Below are 6,282 nucleotides of genomic sequence, written 5' to 3'. Positions count from 1 at the left end.
CGTTGTGCCCGACCCAGGACGGCTTATTAGCGCGTGCAATTTTGTTCTTTGGAAAATTAGTGTATCACTCGAAGCAGGTATCACTATAAGCAACTAAATTTACGTAAGTAAATAATTTATGTATGAGCATAATTCAATTGGCTCCGCAAATACAGATCTTGAAGTTTAAAAGTTGATAGCTGGTAGATTATAAATTTTACAAACCATAGAAATGTTTTTTTGTTTTTTTCTCTTTTATCTTTGCAGAAACCTAAATACAACATTGCCATATATAATAATATAATGTCATTTTCTATAACAATTATAATATATTTATTTCACAATGACAAATATACATGCATGCCCTTTTTCCACAAAATAGTATTATAAATTAGAATTTTAGTACAAATTAATGTGACATTCTATAATTAACTGAATTGAAATATAAAATAATAAAATTAAATCATGTTGATGTTATTATTCAAGCACTCATATAATGTACATCAATTCATACTTTAGATGTTGTAGTTGTATCATTATTATCTCCAATACTTCAACTCAATCACGGTCTCTTCCACCATACACACAAAGAAGCAAACAATTTCTTAAGGTGGGGCTACATGCACTCTAAAAAGTACTCTAAACACTCACATTTTTATAAAAAAATTTATTACAAAGATATCTGTAATATAAATTACTATTAAGAACATTTTATTATTATAATTTTACAAGCTCCTTATACACATATTTTGAAACAAATAGTACCAAAAACACAAGAAAATTAACATAAATTAGAATTAAGCTTATATGTATATACTACAATCAGCGTTATTGACTTATTGTCGTCAAGTCTTGGTATCTTGATAACCTGCATGGTGTTCGGATTCTGAGGTGCGAGTTTCATGAAATTTTGCAATAAAAGCTAAAGCTTTTCTGTCAATTCCAGGCTCAGCAACCCAATAAGCACCTTTTTCTTCATCACTTGGGCAATTTTTTCTTGCTGTGCTTCCTACATCATCCCACAGATCTTCCCCTCTTCGATTAGTCCTCCGCGATTTGAACATGTTGCGTAGAGAGAAAGAAGATTTCTTTTGCTTGTTTCCAGCCATAATGAATTCTAGTCAACCTCTTTCTTCTCTTCCACCCTAATTTTTTCTGAGGAAGGAAGAAAGAAAGAAAGAAAGAAGTTTTATTTTAAGTGTATTAATATTTCTTCAGTTTCAATTACGGATAGAAGAGTTAGGGTGTTTAACTTCAATACCTCACAAGAACAATGCTTTTAGCATGCGAAGAAGCAGCAATTGATTTATTTGTTTGACTATAGCATTTTCATGAGTGTGTAGAGTAAGGTGGCGTTTGTTTTTTTGTCTGAAATCTGAATAGATCTGAATTAATCTGAATTCTGAATAGATCTGAATGTCTGAATCTGAATAATATGTTTGTTTTTTTGTCTGAATCTCGGAAAATAAGTATTAAGTTGTTTGTTTTTTTTAACTGAAAAAGCTGAAAATATGTACTTTTACATTTGTATCCTTATTAAATTTGAATGTCAAATAAATAATATATTAAATACCACAATATTTTAGCATTTATAAGTAAAACTATATTAAAGTGAATATATAATTATTTTGGAATTTTAATATATAAAATACCATAAATTTCAAAATTTTTCATATATAATATAAGAAAGAAAAAACATGGATATTTTTATATGGGGTAAATGTCTATGAGTGAGTTTTGGGATAGACATGAAAAATAAATTATAAAACATGGATATTTTTTATATTAGTAAGTAATTGACTTAATTCAAATTTCTCCATTAAGTAAAAAGCCAAAAAAATTGGCTTATTTTATTAAGTCAAAATTATCTAAAAAGTCTCATTAAGTTATAAAAACAAACACTTCTAATTAACTTAATTAATTAAGTTAAGTCACTTTAAGTTATTAAGTTAAAAAACAAACGCCTCCTAAGTAAAGATAATTAATTTAAAAAGGATTAAGTGAGGACTTTTTTGGTATTTTAAAGAGTGTACAAAGTATAATTCATTTTTTTAAAATTTAATAGATGAGTGTACATAATAATAGAGTGCTCAAAGTAATTTTTGGAGTGCATATAACTCTATTCAGTTCTTTATCATAATAATTTTTAGAGTACATATAACCCCATCCATTTCTTTATCATAATTTAGGTTCCTTTTGGCTATAGTTAACAGTGAATTTAATTAACTTAAACTTTGACACCTATCACAAAGCTAAATGTAAGGGGACAAGTCAATAAGTAGTGCTACACAAACCTAAATTTTTTATTATCTTAAAAAAGAATTCTAAATGATGTGACGTTATCAATTTGTTATAAAATAATATAATTAATACACTTTAATTTTGTAAAGAATTATCAATAACTTAATAAATAACACATCATTTAAGATAAAATTTAAAATAAAAATTTAGGATGTCTATCATTACTTGAATGCTCATGTATTGATTAAATTTTAATGTTGAAATTTAGTTAATGACTTAAAAAAAATAAACTTGTATTTTGAAGGATTTAAGTGACGCATTTTAGAAAGAAAAAAACTAAAAATTCATTAACGTCATTTATCTAATAATTGGTACGTTTTCCTCATTTCAATAATTGCTATGCATAAATTAAAATAAATTAGGAGTAATTTAGTGTCTACCCCTAGATGTTTAAAAAATGTGCCCCAAGCACCCAAATGTTTCGACCATGTGCAGTGTGCCCCTTTTTTTTGTCAATTTGGCAGTTAAATCTAACAATTCCATCAATTTGGCAGTTAATTTGGATTAAATGACCATAAAGCCCTCGTTTGAATTGAATAGAATATGTAAATACCAAAATACCCCTTAAAACTTATATTATAACAATTTTATCCTTTATCTTAACCTTAATTGTCTTTCAATTTCTTTTTCTAAGAAAAAATTCAACTCCGTACCAAAACCAGAAACTAAGGAAATCAAAATCGTAATAAATAATCCAATAAATAATATCCAAATTCTAAAATTAAAGGTAAATTTCAGTATATATCACAAAATAATTTCAATTTATTAGGATTCAGCCTCTCTTTCATAAATACAAGAAGAATGGACGAAAGAAATCTTCTTCTTTTTTTAAACAAAAAATAATTAACAACTGAACTTTTAAAATTTTCCTTGCACCGTTAATAGTGCAGTGCATATGGTCGAAACATTGAGTGCCTGGGACATATTGTCGAAACCTCTCGGGTAGATACTAAATTAACTCTAGACAATTCCTAAGAGCATATGTTTTACATTTATACGAGGAAAAATGACAGTAAACTCCCTATCATTTGGGAAAAAAGGATAGAGAACCTGTTAACGTTTCAAAAAAGACCTATAATCACCATTTTTATTATCAAATTTCATTTGTTTTAATAGTAAATTTATTTTTAATTTACAATTACTATTATATCCCTATAATAAATAATTTAATATATTAACTTAAGACATGCCAATGATAACGTGTATAATGAAATCAACATTTAAAACTTAAAATTGAGATGTAATTACCTTTTGTCTAAATTATTCATTCTAAATTATTAATATACCCTTCACAATAATAGGAATAGGATGATAAAAAATGATGAATAATAGGTAAAATTAAAATCAAATTTATCATTGGGAAGGGTATATTCATAATTTAGAGTGAATAAATTTAGGCAAAAGGTAATTACAACTCAATTTTAAGCTTTAAATAAAAAGTTGTTGATTTCATTATACACGTTATCAATGACATTTCTTAAGTTAATATATTGAATTATTTACTATAGGAAATAATAGTAATTGTAAATTAAAAATAAATTTACTATTAAAACAAATGAAATTTAATAATAAAAATGAGGGTTGTATGTCTTTTTTGAAATGTTAAAAGATTTTATATAATTTTTTCCAAACATTAGGGGATTCAATGTCGTTTTCCCCTGATACTATGATCACAAGTTTTAGCAAAGAAAAATTTTAACTACCGTTACCACACTATAAGAATGTTTTTACGTTTCAAATTAAGTAAAACCCTATTTGTACCATTATATTTAGCGACATAAATGTTGAAACTCATCCAGATTGCAATGTCATTGAGTTATCTAAAGAAATAAATTGTTAATGTATTGCAGAAAACCAATTAGTACATTTTCCATACAAACTTTAAAAATTTAATATTAAGGATTACCAAAGTAATGTTTAAACCTAATGATCCAAAGCAATGATAAAAGAATAAGGAAATAACGTTTTAATTTTTTCAACAATTCGAAATAAATGAACAATTCAAAATCCAATTTGATTGAAAACCAGAGACCGAAAAAAAAAAAGGCCTAAATATTTTCGAAATGTTATGAGAGTACGAACCTTCTTTTGTTTGTTGTTCATTTTCTAGAATGTCCAATTTAGAGGTTCTTATTAAATAATGTGCCATTTAATTGTCGTCAATACAAAATTGAGTTTTAATAAAGTAAAGAATATCTTGATGATGAGAGTTTCCCATAACTATCACCTAATTTATTGTTAAAAATATGAGAAAATAATGTTTCAAAAAAAAAGCAAACTCTAGAGACTGCACCATTAATCCTGGATAACTTGAAGAGCTGCGAGAACAAAATTTTTCACTTTTACATTGCGCCAGAAGGTGACAAGCACAGAAGACCTGTCTTTGCTACTTTGACAGATCAGCTTAATAAAAGCTCCAATGCTTTTGAAGGAAAATGGATTTGGGATAATGTAACAAAACCTCTTTATACAGAAGAACGCTGCCCTTGGCTAAACAGAACATTGTCCAATGAATGGCAGCCTGATTGATGCAAACTTCCTAGGTAAATTTTCTTGGATATTATAATGAAGTACTCAATTTGTCACTTGTTTAAATAATTCGCACCCTTTAAGGTCTTTCTGTGACTCTCAGGTTCATCCACTGAAGTTATTGGACATTTTGAGGGCAAAAGATTGATGTTTATTGGAGATTCAGTACATAGAAGTGAGTTTCAATCAATGGTCTGTGTGTTACAATCCACGATTCCTGAAGGAAAGAAATCTTTTCGTGAAGGAAATAAATCTTTTCGTAGGATTCCTCCTAGGAAGATTTTTAAAGCCGAGGCACCTGAGTTTAAATGCTTCTATTGCTGATATTAAGTTTCATCCCATAGTTAAAGATTATCTGTTTATTGATTTGTTTTCAGGAATACAATGGATCCATAGAGTTTTACCGGGCAGCCTTTGCCGCCTAGTCCGTTTCGTATCATGCAACATTCCATAAATTACAAAATAGGTTAGGGATCAAGATTCTCTCCTGATTTGAGCACTCCTGATTTTTTACAGATCTTGTGTCACCTATATTTTAATGTTAGTGGATGATTAAGATTTAACTACTTTTTCTTTTTAATTTATTAACCACCAATCATATTAACATAATTTGTTCAGATAAAGATCAGATCAAGAGATAATCCTGATCCATAGGCTAGATACTTGACTCCATTATAGTTGGAGGCGCTAATCAAGATCAATGATATGCCATCATCAAGAGATGGATCAGAAGCTATGAGTCATTAATTTTTGGATAAGGATATAGCTACAGTTGTTGACGAAATGATGGATAGATAGGAGACACCACCAAAAATAAATTAGCCAGCAATAGATAGCTAGCATTAGTTAAAAGTCAAAAGTAGTTAGAGAGTTAGAGTCACTTGTTTTTACAGATGACCTTCCTTTACTCACTATTTGATAAGGGAAAAACTGTGAAGGTGTTGTTTTCATTTTGTCTTTTGTTACCAACAGTGAGTCAACATATAAAACAGTAGCCAATTATTATTTACCGATGGTGAGTCACTACAAAATAACAATAGCCAGTCAGTCTTTTACTTTTCACCTTTTTAATTAATCGTTGGCCTTTTATCACATATAAAGTGTAATTTTAAAGTTTTGTCCTTTGTAGTTAGAGTCATAAATTGTACCAATAATTGTATCGAGTCCTCATGTGCATATGAAAACCCCTTGAGTCATTTTGAGCAGAGACAGGGAGCAAGAAGCCAGTGTATAAATTAACAAGTCAATACTTTGTAAGGAAAAACAAAAGCAATAAAAAATTTCTTATTCATAAATACTTAGCAATCCTTTAGACAACAACTAACAAGCTTCTATCAAGTAAGTAGTTTAAATTCTTTACTTTTATTTATTTAGCTTTCAGGTTTAGAAGTTTCGCTTAGTTAACGAAAGTATAAATTATATTTAAAACATTAACAAAAGGCAATCCTTTGTAGCATTTAGGAGAAAAGAGTT

The sequence above is a fragment of the Citrus clementina genome, unplaced genomic scaffold (assembly GCF_000493195.1).
Source record: "Citrus clementina cultivar Clemenules unplaced genomic scaffold, Citrus_clementina_v1.0 scaffold_1, whole genome shotgun sequence".
Taxonomy (NCBI): Eukaryota; Viridiplantae; Streptophyta; class Magnoliopsida; order Sapindales; family Rutaceae; genus Citrus; species Citrus x clementina.
The sequence above is the reverse complement of the archived record's forward strand: the minus strand, read 5'-3'. Positions refer to the sequence as shown.